The sequence below is a fragment of the Triticum aestivum genome, chromosome 1A (genome assembly GCF_018294505.1).
Source record: "Triticum aestivum cultivar Chinese Spring chromosome 1A, IWGSC CS RefSeq v2.1, whole genome shotgun sequence".
In the NCBI taxonomy this organism is placed as follows: domain Eukaryota; kingdom Viridiplantae; phylum Streptophyta; class Magnoliopsida; order Poales; family Poaceae; genus Triticum; species Triticum aestivum.
In genome coordinates, this window is record NC_057794.1 from 477,314,026 (window position 1) to 477,338,288 (window position 24,263).

At 47.9% G+C, this 24,263-nt stretch overlaps 1 long non-coding RNA gene across 1 annotated transcript; it reads left to right on the top strand.

The window, feature by feature from the left end:
- The first annotated feature begins 21,282 nt into the window (after positions 1 to 21,282).
- LOC123151895 (uncharacterized) lies at positions 21,283 to 22,982 on the top strand. Its single transcript, XR_006475921.1, has 3 exons — positions 21,283 to 22,236; positions 22,333 to 22,440; positions 22,538 to 22,982. It is a non-coding gene; the product is annotated as an uncharacterized lncRNA (long non-coding RNA).
- Positions 22,983 to 24,263: the final 1,281 nt, after the last annotated feature.

Here is a 24,263-nt window from a genome sequence, read left to right on the forward strand (position 1 = left end):
AGTCCCTAAAGACTTATGCCGCTTAGGGCGAGGAGCCGGCTCTGTCCGGCCAAGGCGTGGATAGCGCCCCGAACTCGGTCTTCCGAATACCAGGGGCTTCGCCGAAATTTAAAATTATAGAATTCTATGGCTAAGTGAGAGTGTTCACGCATTATAGTCCGATTGCCTTGTTCGTTGGGCTGAGCGCCTCCCTCGAAGGACCCAAACATGGGAAAAAGAGCGCTCAGGTTTATCCCCGAACACCCCAGCACTAGCGGCATGGGGGCAGAAGCCGACGACTCGCCATCTCTCAGAATTGATAAACAGCCGCACAGAAGGTAATATTTTAAATTCCAACAGCATTGCTTAGCGCATATAAACAAGTTTTCAGCGCACAGGACAAAACGAGCAAGTTTCACTCAAAAATTACATCCCTAGAACATTCATCCGCCACAAGGCAGGCACCCTTCAGAACATCCTTATAGTAATTCTCGGGCTTGCGATGCTCTTTCCCCGGCGGTGGCCCGTCCTTCACCAGCTTCTCAGCATCCAGCTTGCCCCAGTGCACCTTAGCACGGGCAAGGGCCCTACGGGCACCTTCAATGCAGACGGAGCGCTTGATGACTTCGAGCCTTGGACAGGCCTCCACCAACCGCCGCACCAGCCCGAAATAGCTCCCAGGCAGAGCCCCTCCAGGCCACAGCCGAACAATGAGGCCCTTCATGGCCTGTTCGGCCGCCTTGTGGAGCTCGACCAGTTGCTTCAGCTGGTCGCTCAGGGGCACGGGGTGTCCGGCCTCAGCATACTGAGACCAGAACACCTTCTCTGTCGAGCTGCCCTCCTCGGCTCGATAGAATGCGGCGGCATCGGACACACTCCGGGGAAGATCTGCGAACGCTCCTGGAGAGCTCCGGATTCGGGTAAGTAACAAGTAACTCACGTTTATGTGTTTGCTTTGCATAAAGAATGCCTTACCCGCCGCTATCTTCTTCACCTCATCCAACTCCTGGAGGGTCTTCTGGGATTCGGCCTTGGCAGACTTGGCATTTTCAATAGCCACCGCGAGCTCGGACGCTCGCGTCTTTGAGTCAAGCTCCAAACTCTCATGTTTTTCCATGAGAGCCTGGAGCTCTTGCCGCACCTTGCCAACCTCGGCCTCATACTTCTCCCGCTCGGTGCGCTCCGAGGCCGCCCTCTTCTCGGCCTCGACCAGCGCCTGCTTAAGGGTCGCCACTTCAGACGTGGCCCCTAAAATAGCCACGATAATCCTGTCATTCTTTGCAATTGCACCTTTTTATATATATTTAAAAACAAGGTATTTCTTACCTTCATTGTCCTCGAGCTGCTTCTTGGCACGCCCGAGCTCTTGCTCGGACCGCTCGAGGTTCTGCTTTAGCGTGTCCACTTCCGCAGTCAGTGCGGCGGACGCAAGCAGGGAAGCCTGCATATGCATATTGACTCATTTTTGTTAGACTCCTGCGAATTCTATTTGATCCTCTATTCGGCTTTTCTTCCCGAACGCCAAACAGAGCATCAGGGGCTACTGTCTATGCGGTACTATTATTTACACATTCTTTACTTACCTCAAAGCCTGTCAAAAGGCTAGTACAAGCTTCAGTCAGTCCGCTCTTGGCGGACTGAACCTTCTGGACCACCGCACTCATAATAGTGCGGTGCTCCTCGTCGATGGAGGCGCCTTGGAGCGCCTCCAACATATTGTCCGGCGCCTCCGGTTGGACGGGGGCCGCCGGCACGGTGGACTTGCTCCTCTTGGAAGGAGGTCCCCCGCCGGACTCTGGAACCTTTGAAGGTTCCGGAGCGGTGTCCGGCCTAGAGCCGGACTTGGAGCCCTGAGGGGTTTCATCCCCTTTACTCCTGGAGTCCGGGAGGTCGCCTTGCGACGCCTCCAGGACCACCTCCTCCCGGCTTGGAACCTGTTGGGACAACACTTCGGTGTCGTCCGTAGGGCGGGGGGAGGAAGCCGTCGGAAGCGAGTTCACATCCGACGAGTCCAGTGAGCCGCTCGACGACGCGTCGAGCCGGTCTTTGGGTGGGCTGCATAAACATATTCGACGTAAGGGAAAGCTGTGCAATAAACGAATACTATGAATTACTCTGGTATCCGGATACTTACGATTTTGCCAGGGGCTTGGCCCTGGGCTGCCACTCCTCTCCGCCGTCGGCGTCGGTGGAGTAGTCCGGAGGAAGGGTTTTCCCCTTCTTGGACCCTCCGGCCTCCCCAGAGAGGGCGGCCTTCCTTTTCTTCTCTCCTCCCGCTGGAGGGGGAGAGTTCTCCTCTTCTTCCTCCTCGTCTTCACGGGAGGAATGCGCCTCGGAACCATCGGATGATGGATCCGACACCTCCTGGCGCCGGGCACTCTTTCGAGTCCCCGCGGCCTTTTTCGCGGCCTTCTTCTCCGGCACCACATAGGGTGCCGGAACCAGCAGCTTCGCCAAGCGAGCGTCCGCTGGGCCTTCGGGCAAAGGAGCCGGACAGTTGATCTGTCCGGACGTCACCTGCCAATCCTGTCAAAGGTAAGGGAGCTTAGATCCCGCATGGAGTCAAACTATGAAAAACTGATACCCTGTAAAAGGAAAAAAATAGCTTACCGCGAGAGCGTGACGCTGCGCACTGAATCCGCGATCCTCGGTAGCGGATGTGGGAGCCTCGGCGCCTTTGAAAAGCACCTTCCAGGCATCTTCGTACGTCGTGTCGAAGAGCCTGCTCAGAGTTTGGTGCCGCGCCGGGTCGAACTCCCACATGTTGAAAGCCCGTTGTTGACACGGAGGATCAGGTGGATGAGCATAACCTGGACTACGTTGACAAGTTTGAGCTTCTTGTCCGCCAGGGTTTGGATGCATGTTTGGAGTCCGGTCAGCTCTCCTTTTTTACCCCAAGACAGGCCCGTCTCCTTCCAGGAGGTGAGCCGCGTAGGGGGTCCGGATCGGAACTCGGGGGGTGCGACCCATTCGGCGTCGCGCGGCTCGGTGATGTAAAACCACCCCGATTGCCACTCCTTCAGGGTCTCCACAAAGGAGCCCTCGAGCCATAGGACGTTGGCCATCTTGCCCACCATGGCGCCTCCGCACTCCGCCTGGTTGCCGCGCACCACCTTCGGCTTGACGTTGAAAGTCTTGAGCCATAGGCCGAAATGGGGGCGGATGCGGAGGAAGGCCTCGCACACGACGATAAACGCCGAGATGTTGAGGACGAAGTTCGGGGCCAGATCGTGGAAATCCAGGCCGTAGTAGAACATGAGCCCCCGGACAAATGGGTGGAGAGGGAAGCCCAGTCCGCGGAGGAAATGGGGGAGGAACACCACCCTCTCATGGGGCCTAGGGGTGGGGATGAGCTGCCCCTTTTCGGGGAGCCGGTACGCGATGTCGTTAGACAGGTATCCGGCCTTCCTCAGCTTTTTGATATGTCCCTCCGTGACGGAGGAGACCATCCACTTGCCTCCCGCTCCGGACATGGCTGGAGAAGGTTGAGGTGGGGAGTGCGGACTTGGGCGCTGGAGCTCGAGTGCGCAAGAATGGATAGGCGAAGGAGGAAGAAGGCGTAGGTGAAAAGGTGGATCCTTATCCCCTTATATGGGTGGACGCAACTACATGTCCCCACCAGCCTGGTAAAACTCGCTTATCTCCAAGCGCCGTAATCAATGGCGCGGTTGGGTTACCCACGCCCGTATTGATGAGAATCCCGGGATAAGGGGACACGATCTCTGCTTTAACAAGACGTGCCAAGGAAACCGCCTCGCATAACGCGCTGAGGTGGGATAATGAAACGACTCGGATAAAGGCTTGGCCGTGGTGTGTCACGCTACGGAATACGTCAGCAGATTAGATTGGTGTAAATATTATTCTCTCTATGGCAGTATGTGGAAACTTATTTTGCAGAGACGGACACTATCTTTGTGTTCAAAATCTTCTATGAAATAATTGGAGGAGGAACCCGCCTTGCAATGCCGAAGACAATCTGCGCGCCGGACTCGTCATCATTGAAGCCTGGTTCAGGGGCTACCGAGGGAGTCCTGGATTAGGGGGTGTTCGGATAGCCGGACTATACCTTCAGCCGGACTCCTGGACTATGAAGATACAAGATTGAAGACTTCGTCCTGTGTCCGGGAGGGACTTTCCTTGGCGTGGAAGGCAAGTTGGCGATACCAATATGTAGATCTCCTACCATTGTAACCGACTCCATGCAACCCTAACCCTATCCGGTGTCTATATAAACCGGAGGGTTTTAGTCCGTAGGTCAACGTACACATCAACAATCATACCATAGGCTAGCTTCTAGGGTTTAGCCTCCTCGATCTCGTGGTAGATCTACTCTTGTACTACCCATATCATCAATATCAATCAAGCAGGACGTAGGGTTTTACCTCCATCGAGAGGGCCCGAACCTGGGTAAAACTTCGTGTCCCTTGTCTCCTATTACCATCCGGCCTAGACGCACAGTTCGGGACCCCCTACCCGAGATCCGCCGGTTTTGATGGGCCGGCGATCATCACAAGCGGTTGGACAAAAGTGGTTCGTGCCTATGGCATGCAGGAAGGCACATTATGGGCATTTCGCCTCTTCAACACCGTCGGCAGTCAAAATGATTTACACTTGTCTCTTCACCTTTACCGCCTTTAAATATTATGGTTCATCATAGTTAATTGCTGCCTAATCCTGTAATTACTGAACATATTATACTAGCAATTTTATTTATGGATTCGTTATTGAACCATTGTGTTGAGAATTTGAATTGCACGTCTCATATTTCAAAATTTCCAATTCGAATAATAAATTACAGACAAAAATAAAAAGGCAGAAAATGGTCATGGAACTTTGCAAACGGTTCTGGCAGTGAAAGCACTTGTGATGGATAGCCCAATGTCACACAGTTTTCTACATCAAATCGTGTGTGATGTAGTTGATAAAAGCAAACAGTTAACCAAGGCAGAGCGTGTGATAGTTACACCTTTCACACATGAGCCTACACATAAAATTGTGTCGGATGTACATACGAACGGAAACGTTTTCCCTGCATTGACTGTGTGGGATGTACATAAGAACGCAAACATATTCCTTGGATTGACTGTGTGTGATATACATACCTACGAATTTTTTTTGTGGGATTCACCGTGTGGGATGTCACTGGTAGAAAAAGGGCCTATAGTCCCGGTTCGTAAGGGCCTTTAGTCCTGGTTCCTGAACCGGGACTAAAGTGTTGGTACTAATGCCCCGACCCTTTAGTCCTGGTTCAATCCAGAACCGGGACTGATGGGCCTCCACGTGGGCAGTGCGCAGAGCCCAGGCAGGAGTCCCTTTGGTCCCAGTTGGTGGCACCAACCGGGACCAATAGGCATCCACGCGTCAGCATTTCTGTGGCTGGGGTTTTTGTTTTTTTGAAGGGGGGGGGGGGGGTGGGGTGGGGGTTTTGGGGGGTTAATTTAGGTGTTTCATATATTGTGTTAGCTAGCTATAATTAATAGAGACAAGTGTCCTCTCTTATGTCCGTGCTTGGTCGACGCTACGTACTATACATACGTATAGAGAGGACTAGACACGCTAGCTAGATAGTAAGCAAACGAAGGAAACAGAAGATCGTCATGAACATATATGCATACAAAGAGAAGTGATATCGACCACCTCTCCTTCTCCGAGAGATTGGTCGAACAACAAGTTCTCGTATATCTATCCGACACTACCGGCTACATATATACAATAATTATATCTTACAAATATAATCATACGGCCTCAGGGTCCACATAGAATTCTCCATCTTCAGGGATCACGTGGCCAAGAAAGAATGCCGCCAATTCCTCTTGAATTGCTCGCATGCGAGCTGGTGCTAGGAGTTCATCCCGCTTCCGAAACATCTAATTTAAAGAAGGGGGTCAATACACATATATATGAATGAATGAAACTCAACACAAATGATGGTAATAAAATAAAATTGTGAATGTTGTTATTTACGTACTTCATATTGTTCGTCAGTGTAGCCCTGCTCATAGGTCATGTGGCGGATGGACTCGCAAACGTAGTATCCACAGAAATCATTCCCTTGTTCCTGCCACAACCACTTTACAAGAAATAGAGGTTAATCAAACTGATAAGCAAGAATGCCAAATGGTATTGATGAAACTAGCGCTTGAATGACTAGTAAATGCGCTTAAAATGCTACTATAGTACTTACTTTCGGGTGTCTAAATTGCAGCTCCTTCGGTAGTCCCAGAGTTTTTCTGGTGAATTTTCTCCAAACCCTGTCGGATAAAGAAAACAATTAGTTGATATATCAGGAAATGAACAAAGTTGCTGATATGGTGGATAATGATCGATTTAACTTACTTCTCGAGTATTTGAGTCATGTCTGCATAGTCCTGGGGATCTTTTCATCTTGAGTCTAAGACGGTTACTAGTCCCTGCTCAAGCTTAATCTCTAGGAGAATATAGTGGAAACTGCACACGCATGCATAACTCATCAATTACATTACTATAACCTTGACTAATATATAAGGGAAACCGAATACGCACAAGACAGTAACACTCACTTGAAGTTGTAAGGAAAGAGTATTATATCTTCGTTTTCATTTATTACGAACGATCGTAGCAAGTTGGCCTCGGTAGCTGCGGCATGAAATTTAACCTGAGTTGCATCTGTGAGATATGTGTTAATGAACCCAATATCACCGACTTGTCTTTTCTTCAATTCGGCGATCTTCAATCTGCATAATATAGTGAGGATGATTATAAATACATGCAATGAAAGAGCTAAGCTCTATAAAGAAACTTAATGACAGAAGTAGTACTACTTATAGACAGTAGCAGGTGACCGTTGTTTTATCGAGGGCCAATTGATTGAAAAACTGATAGAACTCCTCAAATGGAACATGCAACAGTTCAATTCCAATGAGGTCATGCTCCTTTTTAACTTTCACATACAAAGTACTCCCCCCCCCAGAGTCTCTGCAGATTTTCAAGTACCAATCATGCAATCTTCGCATCATCGTTGATAGAGATCTTTCATCTTTGACGAGAGGCTTCCCGTACTCGTATCTTTGTATCTGCACGTCCATGGGTTCATAATGTACTTCGTCGGGCAGGTAATCTGCAAGATTGCTATAACCGGGCACCATCCTCGGATCATTAGCGACGTTGTGGCTAGGCACCTTGAGCGGGGGGCACGATTGCTTCACTTGTTCGCCGAGCTAGGCAATTTGTTTCCCAGCTCATCGTTCTTTCAGCCTTTGATCACTGACAGTACTTCCCGACCGCTCCGCTTCGGCAAATTCCTTTCCAATAATGCGCTCATAGTTTCCTTTCGGCGGAGACTTCGGTGGTTTTGTCAGGGCAGCCAGAGTGCGCTTCACTTTCACCGGATCTACCTTCTCCTCCGGGGTGGATGTCTCTTTGCTCTCAACCCTTGAAACCAGTCATCCACTTCGGTTTGCGCGATCTCGGCGTTCTCCTCCGGGGTCCTCTCATATGGTAACTTCTCTGGAGTCTTCAGAGAAGGACTGAATCTGTATGTCCTCCCGCCTCTGGTTGTACTGCTAGACGCCGACAGAGCAGACGGAGCGGTTGTCTTCTTTACTTGCTTACGAGGCGGAGGAGAAGGACTACGACACGCCGGAGCAGCTGGAGCGGCGGCAGGTCTCTTACGCCCTTGCTGACGAGGCGGAGAAGGAGGAGGCTGGCTGCTCGGGCGCGTCGGCGCAGGCGGAGAAGGAGGCGGAGTGCCGCCACGTGCCGGAGAAGGAGCCGGCCGAGGGCCCTGATCGTCACTCGCCGGAGGAGGAGGCGGTGGAGGAGGCAGAGTGCCCTGACTCGCCGGAGGAGGAGGAGGAGGCGGAGGCGTCCAGTTCGGAAGGTTGATGAGCTCCTTCCGCCATAGGCATGGAGTCTTCAGAGCAGACCCCAGCCGAGTCTCCCCTTCACCGGTAGGGTGGTCAAGCTGGATGTCCTCAAATCCCTCCGTTATTTCATCCACCATCACCCTAGCATATCCTTCTGGAATCGGCCGGCAGTGAAAAGTTGCGCCGGGTTCAGTAGGATAAACAGAGCCAACAGCCGCCTTGACCTTCAAATTCATCCATTGCGTCATAAGGTGGCAATTTTGAGACTCCGTGATAGCATCCATGGGATAGCTGGCAGGAGTCGTCAAGGCATGCTCCGGCTAAAGCAGGTCGGTGGAAGCCACACTGCTTCTGCGCTGAGATGGCGGGGTAGCTTCGGCAGTACGTTTGCTGCGATTTGCTTCTCGTTCCTCTATCGCATCTACCCTTGCTTGCAGCGCCTGCATTTGGGTCTGCTGCACTTTTTTCCTCCTCTCATGGGATTTGTAACCTCCTGCGTCCGGAAACCCAACCTTCCACGGAATGGAGCCTGGCGTGCCTCGTGTCCATCCAGGGTGCTCAGGATTCCCGAGGGCCATTGTGAGCTCGTCGTTCTCTCTGTCTGGAAAAAAAGTCCCTTCCTGCGCTGCTTCGATATACTACTTAAGCTTCCTGACTGGTATGTCCATTTGATCGTTCTTCCAAATGCACTTCCCTGTTACAGGGTCCAAGGTTCCGCCAGCCCCGAAGAACCAAGTCTGGCAACGGTCTGGCCAGTTAATTGTCTCTGGTTCGATCCCTTTATCAACCAGATCATTCTCAGTCTTGGACCACTTAGGCCGGGCTACGAGGTAGCCACCTGACCCCGTGCGATGGTGAAGCTTCTTCTTCGCAACATTTTGCTTGTTTGTCGCCGACATCTTCTTACTCTTTTCCGATGTCTTGTGGGCCACAAATGCGGGCCAGTGATCTCTGATCTTCTCATATCTGCCCTTGAATTCTGGTGTCTCATTATTTTCGACAAACTTATTCAGCTCTTTCTTCCACCTCCTGAATAGTTCTGCCATCCTCTTAAGAGCAAAAGACTTGATTAATTTCCCTTTAACTGGGTTCTCTGGATTATCCTCTGGCGGTAGGGTGAAATTTGACTTCAGCTCAGTCCAAAGATCATTTTTCTGCATATCATTGACATAAGACACCTCAGGGTCTTCTGTAGCCGGCTTAAACCATTGCTGGATGCTTATCGGGATCTTGTCCCTAACCAGAACCCCGCACTGAGCAACAAATGCGCTCTTTGTCCGGAGGGGTTCAATCGGTTGGCCGTCGGGCGCGATTGCTATGATCTCAAACTTTTCATCCGAGCTCAACTTTTTCTTCGGGCCTCGTCTCTTTACCGAAGTTGTGCTCGATCCGGAGGGCTAGAAAAAAGAACAAAGACTTAATTAATATGTGTACATACCAAAACAATGAATGCATCAATCAGCTAGTCAGCACAGGCTTAACTAATATATATACCTGGCCGGACTCGGTTCGGTCACCGGAGCCGTCATCACGGTCTCCTTCTTGCACCGGCATTGGGTCACCGGAGCCGTCCTCATGTTCTTCTTCTTGCACCGGCATTAGGTCACCGTAGCCAGCTTGTTCACCCTCTCCTTCCAGACCATCGGTTTCATTGAGAAAAAACGAGACGGCATCACTTCCTTCTGCGATTATGTCCCTCAACAACGCTTCTTTTGCTTCGTCTAGGGCGGTGTCCATAGTTTCTACAAATATTTACAACATGGCAATTATTATTCAAACATGACAGATGGATATATTAGTGCCAAACGTAGAACTAGCTACATAATCATAGTAAGCTATCGGGAGGGGGTATATATCGACAACGACGACACTACATCTATGTCCCTCGACGACCCTCGTTCCCGCTAAAAAAAAGAGGAAGAAGAAGAAAAAAAAGAGGAGAAGAAAGAATAGAGGAGTAGAACTCCTCTATTCTTTCTTCTCCTCTTTTTTTTCTTCTTCCTCTTCTTTTTTTATCCTCTTCTTCCTCTCATGTTCGAGAGGATCGCCGAGGGGTCGGGAGGTTGGCTAGTGTCAAAGGATTCAACAAAACCATGTCTTCATCATTAGGCGAAAGTAACATGTGCATGATGGTACGAAGCTCTTCAAAGTTGTTTTGGAACGGAGTCCCAGATAGGATAATTCGCTTTTTGGTACAAAGTTCAGCAAGAGCCTTCCGAATATCGCTATTTGGAAGGCCTTTGCTGAATTCGTACCAAAAGGCGGATTATCCTATCCGGGACTCCATTCCAGAACAACTTTGTAGAACTTCGTACCAACATGCCCTAGTTACTTCCGGCTAATGATGAAGGCATGGATTTCTTCAATACTTTGACACTAGGAAACCTCTCTCGACCCCTCGGCGATCCTCGACCCCTCGAACCCTCGACGACCCTGGAACCCTCGACCCCTAGACGACCCTCTTCTTCCTCTCATTTTCGAGAGGATCGCCGAGGGGTCGGGAGGTTGCGTAGTGTCAAAGGATTCAACAAAACCATGTCTTCATCATTAGGCGAAAGTAACATGTGCATGATGGTATGAAGCTCTTCAAAGTTGTTCTGGAACGGAGTCCCAGATAGGATAATTCACTTTTTGGTACAAAGTTCAGCAAGAGCCTTCCGAATATCGCTATTTGGAAGGTCTTTGCTGAATTCGTACCAAAAGGCGAATTATTCTATCCGGGACTCCATTCCAGAACAACTTTGCAGAACTTCGTACCAACATGCCCTGGTTACTTCCGGCTAATGATGAAGGCATGGATTTCTTCAATACTTTGACACTAGGAAACCTCTCTCGACCCCTCGGCGAACCTCGACCCCTCGAACCCTCAACGACCCTGGAACCCTCGACCCCTAGACGACCCTGGAACCCTCGACCCTCGACCCTATAGAACCGTCGAACTGTCAACCCTGAAACCCTCGACCCTTGACCCCTTAACGACCCTCGACCCTCGACCCTATAGAACCATCGAACTGTCAACCCTGAAACCCTCGACCCTTGACCCCTTAACGACCCTCGACCCTCTACCCTAGTTCCCGACCCTCGACCCCTCGGCGATCCTCAACACCCTCGTTCCCGATAAAAATTAAGAAGAAGAAGAATAAGAAGAAGAAGAAGAAGAAGAAAGAGGAGAAGAAGAAAGGAATAGCTAGAGGAGAAGATCGAAGAAAAAAAAGAAGAAGAAAAAGAGGAGAAGAAGAAAGGAATAGTGGAGAAGAAGAGAAAATAGAATATATTCTATTTTCTCTTCTTCTCCACTATTCCTTTCTTCTTCTCCTCTTCTTTTTCTTCTTTTTTCTTCTTCTTATTTATTTCTCCTCTTCTTTTCCTCTCCTCATCTTCTTTCTTTCCTCTTCTTATTTTCTTCTTTCCTATCCTTCTTTTTCTAAAATTGTAACTTTTGCATATATAAAACTTCTCTAAAATTGTAACTTTCTATATAAAACTTTCCTCTCGGGAGGGGGAGAAGATCGAAGAAAAAAAAGAAGAAAAAAAAGAGGAGAAGAAGAAAGGAATAGAGGAGAAGAAGATCTATTTTTTCTTCTTCTCCTCTATTCCTTTCTTCTTCTCCTCTTCCTTTTCTTCCTCTCCTCTTCTTCTCCTTTTTCCTCTTCTTATTTTCCTTTTTCCTCTCCTAAATATATAAAACTTTTCTAAAAATGAAAGTAATCTAAAATATACTAAATCAGAGAACATATATAGATAATCCTTTTCTAAATATTTAAACCTAACTGCATTTTTATAAAAAAGAAAAATACAAAATACAAACATATATATGAAAAAAATCTAAAAAGAAGCAATATACACAATACATATATACATAATATACACAAAGAGGCAATATACACAAGCATATATAATATATAAAAAACAGGGGAGGGGCGCCGGCCGGACCAACGGGCAGGGCGACAGCAACGGGCGGGCCGCGGCGACGGTGACGGGCAGGGCGGGGCGACGGCGACGGGCGGGGAGGGGCGACGATGATGGGCGGGGCAAGGGCGACGGCGATGGGCAGGGCAGGGGCGATGGCGCGGGGGAGGCCGGCGACGCGGCACGGGGTGATGGGGAGGGGGCCGGAGATGGCGCACGCAGCGACGAGGAGGAGGTCGGCGACGGCGCAAGCAGCGACGGGGACAAGGCCTGCGGCGGCGCGGGGCGACGGCGACGGGGAGCGGGCGACGACGGGCTCGGGGCGGCGACGACGACGACGAACGGCCTGGGGGCGTCGGGGGCGAATGGGAGCGGTTGGCGAAATTTTCACAAGTGCTACCTTATATACCCAGAGCAATGGTCCTGGTTCGTGGCACGAACCGTGACCAATGCCCCCATTTGGTCCCGGTTGGTGCCACCAACCGGGACCAAAGGCCTCTTTTCAGCAGCCCAAAGGGCGGGAAGCGGCGGCCTTTGGTCCCGGTTGGTGGCACCAACCGGGACTAAAGGGGGGCATTGGTCATGGTTGGTGCCACGAACCGGGACCAATGCCCCCTTTAGTCTCGGTTGGTGCCACCAACCAGGACCAAAGGCATGTGCTGCCCCGAACCCAGATATTTAGTCCCACCTCGCTAGTTGAGAGGGAGGCGCACCTGTTTATAAGGTGCGGTGCGCCTTCCCTCTCGAGCTCCTCTCTAAAGCAGGCTTTCGGGCCTAACACTGCAATCTGTGCCTGTGGGCCTACTGGGCCTCCCGCGGGCCTGAATCCTGGCCCATGGTAGGGTTTCTAGTCGTATTCAGGCCGTGGGGGCCCAGTAGGTGGCACTTTTTTTGTTTTTTTGTTTTTTTGTTTCTACTTAGAACTAAATACTTATAGTTTTGTAGTTTTAAAATTTGAATAGTTTAAATTTGATTTTTTTAAAATTTGTGTGAATCACTAGTTTATGAATAACTTTACTATAAAAATTGATTTTTGAGTCAATCTTTTTCCTGCTATTTAATATTACTGTGTTTTATCATTATACTCAATTTGGTAATTTTAGTTAGTCATAACAAATATTATAGGGGTGAGCCCTATTTTTTCCCAGTTTGTTTGTTTTGTTTTGTGCATTATTTATTTCCTTTTGTTTTTTGCTTTATTTTTTAATTCTTTTTGCTTTTAGTTTTAGAAAAATTATAAACTTTCTGTTAGTGCCATTAGTTTTCAAATTTGAAAACACTTTTTTAGTTTTTTTGTTTTCTTTGTTGCTTTATTTATTTTATTTTGTTTCTACTTACAACAAAATACTTATTGTTGCTATTTTTATTTTTTTCCAGTTTTTTTGTTTTGTTTTCTGTATTATTTATTTTGTTTTGTTTTCTGCTTTATTTTTTAATTCTTTTTGCTTTTAGGTCAGCAAAATTATAAACTTTCTGTTAGTGCCATTAGTTTTTAAATTTGAATAGTTAAAATTTGAATTCTTTGAAAATTGTTTGAATCACAAGTTTGTGATTAACTTACTAAAAAAATGAGAATAGATGCGCTTATAGAGAAAATTCAACCTAAATTCCTAGTAAATTTCTATGAATTTCAGAGAAATTCACTATGAATTTAGGTTAAACTTTTCTCTATTAGGGCATCTATTTTCACTTTGAGGGGAGCTCAACAAGGCAGAGAGGGAAGGGCTTATAAACCGGTGTGAGCCCCCTTCGGTTGGCTAGGTGGGACTAAACTCGGCCCGCAACGAGGACCAACCCTTTAGTCCCGGTTTGTGGCACAAACCGGGACTAATGGTCATGGGCCAGGGGCGAGGAGCAAAATTATAAACTTTCTGTTAGTGCCATTAGTTTTAGAAAGTTGAAAGTTGGCATGGGCCAGGGACTAATGGTCATGGTATTACGAGGGCCGAACCATAAGACATGAAAGCATTTCAAATGAACTCTGAAAAAGTTGAAAGTTGGGATGGTATCATAATTTCACCCACATAGCATGTGCATGTACAAAACGGACAATGGTAGAATGTTCGTGTGTTACAATGTTGCGGGAGAAAGTCTTCACTTTTTCTTCGCTTGTGTCATTTGCTTATTGTGCCGTAACCATGGATAATCTTCATTGTTTATCAGGATGCTTGGGTCAGCCTTGACACTGAAGGGAGGAATTTCATGAAACTTTTCATAATCTTCAGACATGTCTGTCTTGCCGTCCACTCCCGGGATGTCCCTTTTTCCTGAAAGAACTATATGGCGCTTTGGCTCATCGTATGATGTATTCGCTTCCTTATCTTTTCTTTTTCTCGGTTTGGTAGACATGTCCTTCACATAGATAAGCTGTGCCACATCATTGGCGATCGTGTAAAATGTATTCCCATTTATCTCGTATCCTTTGTAAGTCAATACAGTGTTGTCAAAAATAGTGTTGTCACCTCTAAGACGTGTTTCCAACAAACTGCTGAAAGTCCTGATGTGTTCACATGTAATCCAGTCGTCGCACTGCTCCGGGTGTTTGGAGCGCAGACTGTTCTTGTGTTCATCGACATACGGGGTCACCAAGGTAGAGTTCTGTAGAACTGTGTAGTGTGCTTGAGACCAAGAATATCCGTCCCTGCATATTATTGAGTCTCTTCCAAGAGTGCCTTTTCCAGTCAGTCTCCCCTCATACCGCGATTTAGGGAGACCTATCTTGTTAAGGCCAGGAATGAAGTCAACACAAAACCCGATAACATCCTCTGTTTGATGGCCCATGGAGATGCTTCCTTCTGGCCTAGCACGATTACGAACATATTTCTTTAGGACTCCCATGAACCTCTCAAAGGGGAACATATTGTGTAGAAATACGGGCCCCAGGATGACAATCTCGTCGACTAGATGAACTAGGACGTGCGTCATGATATTGAAGAAGGATGGTGGGAAGCTCGAAACTGACAAGACATTGCGCCACATCACTCCTTAGCCTTGGTATGATTTCTAGATCGATCACCTTCTCAGAGATTGCATTGAGGAATGCACATAGCTTCACAATGGCTAATCGGATGTTTTCCGGTAGAAGCCCCCTCAATGCAACCGAAAGCAGTTGCATCATAATCACGTGGCAGTCATTAGACTTTAGGTTCTGAAACTTTTTCTCTGGTATATTTATTATTCCCTTTATATTCGACGAGAAGCCAGTCGTGACCTTCATACTGAGCAGGCATTCAAAGAAGATTTCTTTCTCTTCTTTCGTAAGAGCGTAGCTGGCAGGACCTTTATACTGCTTCAGAGGCATGCCGTCTTTTTCGTGCAAACGTTGCAAGGTCCTTCCGTGCCTCAGGTGTATCTTTTGTCTTCCCATACATGCCCAAGAAGCCTAGTAGGTTCACGCAAAGGTTCTTCGTCACATGCATCACGTCGATTGAGGAGCGGACCTCTAGGTCTTTCCAGTAGGGTAGGTCCCAAAATATAGATTTCTTCTTCCACATGGGTGCGTGTCCCTCAGCGTCATTCGGAACAGCTAGTCCACCAGGACCCTTTTGCAAAGATTGCGTAGTGTAAATCATTGACCATAGCAAGCACGTGATCATCGGTGCGCATGGCGGGCTTCTTCCGGTGATCTGCCTCGCCTTTGAAATGCTTGCCTTTCTGTGCTCATCCCACGTAAGTACATCGTTTTCATTCCACAGCTGTAAAAGTTCTTCAACTAATGTCCTTAGGTACACATCAATGTCGTTGCCGGGTTGCTTAGGGCCTTGGATGAGAACTGGCATCATAATGAACTTCCGCTTCATGCACATCCAAGGAGGAAGGTTATACATACATAGAGTCACGGGCCAGGTGCTGTGATTGCTGCTCTGCTCCCCGAAAGGATTAATGCCATCCGCGCTTAAAGCAAACCATACATTCCTTGGGTCCTTTGCAAACTCATCCCAGTACTTTTCTCGATTTTTCTCCACTGCGACCCATCAGCGGGTGCGCTCAACTTCCCATATTTCTTTCGGTTCTCACTGTGCCATCGCATCAACTTGGCATGCTCTTCGTTTTTGAACAGACGTTTCAACCGTGGTATTATAGGAGCATACCACATCACCTTCGCAGGAACCCTCTTCCTGGGGGGCTCGCCGTCAACATCACCAGGGTCATCTCGTCTGATCTTATATCGCAATGCACCGCACACCGGGCATGCGTTCAGATCCTTGTATGCACCGCGGTAGAGGATGCAGTCATTAGGGCATGCATGTATCTTCTCCACCTCCAATCCTAGAGGGCATACGACCTTCTTTGTTGCGTATGTACTTTCGGGCAATTCGTTATCCTTTGGAAGCTTCTTCTTCAATATTTTCAGTAGCTTCTCAAATCCTTTGTCAGCCACAGCATTCTCTGCCTTCCACTGCAGCAATTCCAGTATGGTACCGAGCTTTGTGTTGCCATCTTCGCAATTGGGGTATAACCCTTTTTTGTGATCCTCTAACATGCGATCGAACTTCAGCTTCTCCTTTTGACTAATGCATTGCGTCCTTGCATCGACAATGACCCAGCGGAGATCATCATCATCGGGCACATCGTCTAGTTCCTCTTGATCTTCACCAGCTTCACCCGTTGCAGCATCATTGGGCACATCGTCTGGTTCCTCTTGATCTTCACCAGCTCCCCCCGTTGCAGCATCACCGTATTCAGGGGGCACATAGTTGTCATCGTACTCTTCTTCTTCGCCGTCTTCCATCATAACCCCTATTTCTCCGTGCCTAGTCCAAACATTATAGTGTGGCATGAAACCCTTGTAAAGCAGGTGGGAGTGAAGGATTTTCCGGTTAGAGTAAGACCTCGTATTCCCACATTCAGTGCATGGACAACACATAAAACCATTCTGCTTGTTTGCCTCAGCCGCATCGAGAAACTCATGCACGCCCTTAATGTACTCGCGGGTGTGTCTGTCACCGTACATCCATTGCCGGTTCATCTACATGCATTATATATAATTAAGTGTCCAAATTAATAAAAGTTCATCATCACATTAAAACCAAAGTGCATACATAGTTCTCATCTAACAACATATAGCTCTCCAGAGCATCTAATTAATTAAACCATACATTGAAACTATGTAAAACATTTCAATGCGAAAACAAATGCGATCATAATCGCAACCAAGGTAACAATTGATCCAACGGCATAATGATACCAAGCCTCGGTATGAATGGCATATTTTCTAATCTTTCTAATCTTCAAGCGCATTGCATCCATCTTGATCTTGTGATCATCGACGACATCCGCAACATGCAACTCCAATATCATCTTCTCCTCCTCAATTTTTTTATTTTTTCCTTCAACAAATTGTTTTCTTCTTCAACTAAATTTAACCTCTCGACAATAGGGTCGGTTGGCATTTCCGATTCACATACATCCTACATAAATAAAATCTATGTCATGTTGGTCAGCATAATTTTCATAAACAATAAATGAACCAATAGTTATAAAGATAATATACATACCACATCCGAATCATAGACAGGACGAGGGCCGATGGGGGCGGATACCAAAACCATCGCACTATATAAGATGCATTAATAAATGTAAGAAAATGATACAAGTATCTATCTAAACATACAAGTAAGAATATTTTTCCTTTCAGAAAGAAGATAAGAACAAGAGGCTCACCACGGTGGTGTCGGTGATGAGATCGGCACGGGTGATCGGCGGCGGTGAAGACGGGGACGGGGCGTGACGGACCGCTAAATCTAGACAAATCTCGAGGAAAATGGAGTTTGGAGGTCGAGCTTCGAGAGGAGAAAGCTTAAGTAGTGTGGCTCGGGCATTCCATCGAACACCTCATGTGCATAGGAGGTGAGCTAGAGCACCACAAAGCCCTCTCCACCTCGGCCAGAAAAAACATAGCACTGTGCTCTGCTCTTGCACGAGGGGGTATATATAGGCACCTCATTGGTCCCGGTTGGTGACATGAGCCGGGACTAAAGGGGAGCCTTTGGTCCCGGTTCAAGCCACCAACCGGGACCAATGGTGGTGGGCCAGGAGCAAGGCCCATTGGTCCTGGTTAATCCCACAAACCGGGACCAAAAGGTCCAGATGAACCGGGACCAATGGCCCACGTGGCCCGGCCGGCCCCCTGGGCTCACGAACCGGGACCAATGCCCACATTGGTCCCGATTCTAGACTGAACCGGGACTAATGGGCTGACCCGGCCTGGACCTTAGCCCTGTTTTCTACTAGTGTGTACATACCTGCGGAAATGTTTTTCTAGGATTCACCGTGTGGGATGTACATACCTACGGAAATGATTGGGTTTCGATGCGTCGCCTGATCACACACGACCCCAGTCTGTGTCCCAGGAGGGCCTATTCTGGACGAATTCTGGGTCGTGTGGGAAGGACCCCGCTATCGCCCACACTCACTTGGCGACGGTCCGAAATACCGTTGCGGAAAGGGGTTAAAAACCGTTTGTATAGCACCGACGCGTACTAGTGTATGTACCACTTGCAAGGCCTGACGCTTCCATCGAAACCTCTGCACCTTGCATAAAATTTCTTTCTGTCAGTCCACATAGTCTTGGAACATATTCTAAACTCCTTCATACTTGGGAACAACTTGCCTACTTCAATAACATGATTTTCTTTGTCATACACACTTACAAGCTCATCATCATATGCATCATCTACATCATCTGCAGCATCTTCCATCAACTATCCATCCACGTCTTCACAAGCATTTGTGTTAGCATCATTAGGCAAACTCGATTCATCCCTCTCTTCCTCATCTTGATCATCTATTGGATCTACTGGAATGCCAAAAGTTTGGTCATCTCAGTGTTAGCCATTGGTGCAATGACCAAATCAGTAGTGTCTTCTAATTGTACTGGATTTCAATCAACACAAACAACCCTTGCAGCACCATCACAACCCTCTTCTGCATCTTGATCAACCCCCCTATTACTGTCACTTCACCTGTAAACATGGGCATTATCTGTCTTTGTGAAGCCCAATCATCATCTACCATCTACGAAGCCAACTTTGAGGGCACATATCCAACCTTAGAATCTGATTTCAGATCAACGAGCTCTTCATGAAATGTAGTATATTTTCTTGCCCAGCCGTCTTGCCGATCGATTTCATTCACCATCTCTTCACCATTCTCAATCCTCACCTACTCACCCTTCCAATTATCAAACCGCAACAATGCTACCTCTTGCTCTGGACCCAAAAAATGCTCTCTCTAATTTTCTCCAGAACATTTCTCACAGCCCTCTCTTCCATGCTCCGTATTTCCTGTGGATCAATCTCTATAAATTCAACCTTCCATTTCACAATTGTATCTCTCTCTATGTCTCGCGCCCTACCATCACCTAGCTTTGCCTTAGAATGAAAGAATTCGACAGTGAATTCGAATGTCCTAGCACCATCGCCCTTGTTTGTCAATGGCGGGCAGTGTGAGCTAGCGGAAGCAGACGAGGCACAAATCACATAGCTTGGAAAGGATGCACATACCTAGTCGACCTTGTTGTCTCTGGCGGCTCCATCGCGGTCAGCCTCCCTCCCCCGCACCCAAATCTGAATCAAATCGACTAAAAACAGAGGGAAACAGATGCTATGCGGTGAGATCTAACTCGACAAGGAGAGGAGCAGGAAAAGGGTTCTGGATTCACTCACCACAGCCGCCGTCGTCGCCGAGAATGAAAGCTCCGCCGCTGCGGTTACCGAGAAAAAAAGCTCCGGCGCCGTCGCTGGCTCGCCGCCGAGAACGAAGAGGAGGGAGCAACGGGTCACGTCTCACCTGATTCAGACAGGCACATGGACACGTCTCACCTGCTGCACTGCCAAGTGGGGTCGTAACTAGATGCACTGTTAAGTGGGACCCACATGTCTTAAACATAACCTCAGTCCCGTTGATGACCATTTTAATCGCCTGAGTGGGCCTTGGCTATTTGGGTATTTTCGTCAACCACATCGCACTCTTTCCATTTCACCTCAAATGTGTCGCACATGAGCTATTGACCCCTTCTCATGATCCTTCTCATAATATCGCCTCTGCCAAAACTCTCTTCTACAAAGTTGCGATTGTCGACGCCGGCAAGGAGCAGCGGGCGAGGTGGTGGCACAATTGACCTGCGGTTGCCGAGTGCATGTTGCCAGCGCGCTGCTCACTAAACGTGCGTCCTCTTCCTGTCCCGTCAGTCGCTGCAGATCGAGCCTGGTGGTGTAGTGCTGGAGAATGAAGATGAACGGAAGTTCCTTTTTAACGGAAAGCATGGAGGTTGGGGAGGGCTGGAGGGGGAGGGCCGGTGGGGTGGTGGAGAATTAGGGTAAATTGGCTGAGGGAGTGAGATTTTATTGAATGTCCCCGAAGGGACAGGGAGTGAGATTTTATAGGATCAAGAACCAACGTTAAATCGACACATTGAACAATATCTACGCCGTCCAACCAGCTAGACAGATAGGACAGTTTCCTATTTATACGACACAAAGTTTCTTTGTAGCTCGTCCTACATGGTACACCTTATCTGTGCCGTTGGCCATAATATGGAGATGTGTGCTAGTGCTAGCATCAGCAGTAGTATCTCTGTAGCCACAGAGCGTTTAGTCTGAAAAGGCAGGCCTGCTGAACAGTAGCAAGATTCCCTCCTAGGTCTTGCGTGCAACCAGCTCTGTCCCAGTCGTGTCACTGCCTGGTCTCCGTTGATGTTCGGTCCCGGGGTCCACCCTCCTCTGTTCCACCCGCCTCCCTCCCTCTCTGCAGATATTTGCATGCAGCACAAACTCACTCTGTGTCTCTCTCACGGCATTTGCATGCAAGACACACTCTCTCCTATTTATTTTACTCCATCTGCATGCACTGCAGCACACTGTCTCTGCTGACATGGAAGACACACAGTCTCTCTCCTTTTTCTTTACTCGACGAGCACTAAAAGCACGCACATGTGACACTATTGTGGTGAGGAACCAGCAAGAACCGAGTCAAAACAACTACAAGAAAATGACCTATAAAGAGTACATGTAGTCGAGCTTTGACTTTTGCCGGCCATACCTATTAGTGTGAGAGTACCTTTTGTGATTATTTTTAGTGAGGGAGAGCTCGTGATGTTGTGAATGCGTGCGAGAGTCCTAAAGAGAGAAATCATGTAGAGAGAGGTGCATGCATATGACAAAGAGCAAGGAGAGAGAGCTTGTGAGAGATTATGCTGTGCAAGCTTTGTCCGAGAATTGTGCGTGTCAGAAAGAGTGGAGAGAGAGAGGGCCCTCTGTGCATGCATGTGAGAAAGGATGGAGAGAGAGAGGGCCATGTGGGCATGCATGTGACAAAAGCCTGCAGCGGGTCTAGTCTGACGAAAACATGACATCTCAACAGAGTATTAAGCGTTGAGAGCCCTGCAGCAGCTGCTGTTTTCTAAATCTTAGCACATATCCATATGCGTCTCGGTCCAGCTTGAACGGTTACGATATAGGGTGCCGCGTAGCCTGTCCTACAAAAAACCGTGCTCTTTATACGGTGTCAAACCAGCACAGAAAGTCAGAAACACACTCTCCCTAGACACAACCCACCACAGCTCTCTCCGGCTCTCGTGATCTCTTGCTCCACCCACCAACCCTAATTCTGCACCGGCCAAACCCGAAGGAGATGGAGGCTGGCGGCGCTAGCACGACTATTACGAGGAATAGGGAAGTTGCCGCGCTCGAGGGCCATCTGGCACCGGCGCCGGCGGGAGCGGTGGCCGATCCCGGAATGGGCGAGGACGACGGAGGCGGATCCGGCGAAGATGGGCAAGATCTCGACCGCCTCAGCAGCCTCCCCGATGCGATCCTCGGCGAGATAATCTCCCTCCTCCCCACCAAGCAAGGGGCTCGCACCCGGATCCTCGTGTCTCGGTGGAGCAACTGAACCTCGACTGCCGTCACCTCGCCCGTACATGGCACGAACTCCCTTCTCTCATGCATCGCATCATTAACGCCCACCAAGGCCCCGGCCGCCGCTTCTGCACTACGGAGCTGTTGCACACCATAAGCGACATAGATGCCGTGGAGGCATGTCTCCTGTCCACCGCTCTGGCTAGGCTCGAGGAGCTTAAGCTTAACAGCTGGAGAGGGGAGCCGCTGCCGGAATTAGTCTTCCGCTTCTCAGACACCCTCCGTGTTTTCTGCATTGAAAAGTGCAGCCTCCCGGATGCCACCGTCCAAAGATTTCATTTTCCCCGGCTTCAGCGGCTCGAAATTGTTCGTAGCAGCACCTCGGAGTGCACACTCCACAGCATGATTGCCGGCTGCTCTTCTCTGGAGTGCTTGCTAATTTCTCGGTGCAGTGGACCTCGTTGCCTCCGGATCAATTCACTTGTCCTCAGAAGCGTTACAGTCAGCAATTACCTTGTCTTGAAAGACTATTCCATCTTAATCAGAAACAGGATTTGCGTGTGTCAGTGCTCTTCGCGCCTAAGTTGGAGACCTTAGGCTGTACCAACTCCACCAGGCTCGTCTTTGGTTCTACAGATATTAAGGTAACTCCAGCCTTCTGTGTGCAATGTGCACACACGTTTTTAGCATATAATTTGCACATGTATATTGTCTAATGTTGGCTTTCATCTTTGATGAAGGGATCGCGCACAATCAAGTGTTTGGCCCTCAGTATGCCCACTCTTAGTTTGGATATGGTTATTGGACTGATAAGAAGGTTTCCGTGCTTGAAGAAGTTGTACATTCAGGTGAATTAATTGTTCACTGACAATAATACCTTGTGTTTGGCTGCTCATTTGATCTACTTGTTTTGCTGAAGTTGTTGTTTGCTGATGTTCTTTCCAGCGCAACACCTCAAGGAAGAACAATAATGCATGGCGTCGTAAATACCGCGATCTGCTCAAAAGTCTTGACATCCGTCTGAAAATTATGGTGTTGAATTATTATTCCGGCAGAAAACCTGACGTTGATTTTGTCACGCCCTCAATGCTGAACCAATAGAGTCGATGACACTTGTGGTCTAGACCGACGATGAGGACTTCTTGGCAAAACAGCCTCGCAAGCTTCAGCTGGAGAAGAGGGCTTCAAGTGGTGCTCGGTTTCATTTCACCACGGAACGACGCTACGAATTTGGATGCAAATTATCTTTTTGAGTGGTAGTTTTGAAAATACTTCGTGTTTGGTCCAGTGAGAAGTTACCCTATCCAACCAGCAAACCTTATTTTATGTTTCGTCCCATAAGCTACTGTGTTTGGAGTATTTTAGTTTGTATTGACTTTGAACATGTTCAAACAAGCTATTTATTTAAATGATGTTTGCGGTTATTACTTATTATTGTCTTATCATGAATTCATGATACCCTGTTTAGATAAAATTATTTGCATGCGTGGCGCCTGGGTTACTGCAGGAGAGGTGTGATTCTGAACCATAGTCCACCCGCACCCACACTCGGTGCCATCCGATTAATACTACTTCATTGGGGATACAAGCCAGCTTATCACTCAAACTTAAAAGATTAAGCTAATTCTAGAACAGTATCGGGGACCAGGGCTATGCCCTTTCTTTTCTAAGTCTATGTGGGCCCAAGCAGTGCCCCAATGCTGATTCCCCTCCTTGTTGTCCCATGCAAATAAACCAATTAGTATATTTTTGGATATTTATTTATAGAATGGCTATAGTGCACGCATGGTACATCGAAGTTTGTATGTGTGTTCATGATATTTATTCATGCAAAAAGGATACTTTTGCGTTCTTAGAAGAAAAATTCTTGTTCTCTAAAAAAAGAAAGATTACACATGCTTTCACATAACTATCTCTATCTTGTTGTTGCTACGATTTTATTTTTCAAGAAATTACTCAAAAGATATAGATGACCCAAATAACCATGTTGATGTACATACATGTAAAAAATGAATAACAATGCTGTTGCACATAACGAGGCAATACAAAATGTTGAACAGTGAGAAAACTAGTACTGATGTTAGTGTGGTGTGCTTTGTCCCCTAGTATCTTGTTAATTTGGCACTGATGTTAGTGTGGTGTTAGTAGGTTTTTGCCCGGTGGTAGATCTTTCGATAGCGAGCATCTGCAGCGGGTTTCCTACTAATGCTCCAACTTGCCTATCCCCTTTCCCGCCCCTTCTCTTCTGGTTAGTTGTAATACCTGGATGGATGTACTGAATATTTCTGTTAAGCAATTAATGAAAAGGGGTGTGAGCCTGGTTGGAAAGAAAATGTTGATCTCAGGTTGCTAGTGATCGATAAATGGCAAATTGGAAAAGTAGTAGGCAACCATGTAACTCATGAAGAAAGAACATGCGCTCATTAACGAAGCACAAACTGTCGCACTTCCATAGCTAGGAATTCTCGCATCTCTCCCTCCATGCACTCTATCTGGTTGGGAAAGTTATATTGGACTGATAGCCCACTTAATCTGAAAGTGGCGTTTCATTCGTGCAATCCAGATGATGCGGCATGGAGGAAGCATGGACAGACAGCTGCACCCACAAGGTTCAGACTTCAGAGTTCAGACATCACAACCGAGGGAACCTGCTACCTGCTCCCATTTAAAC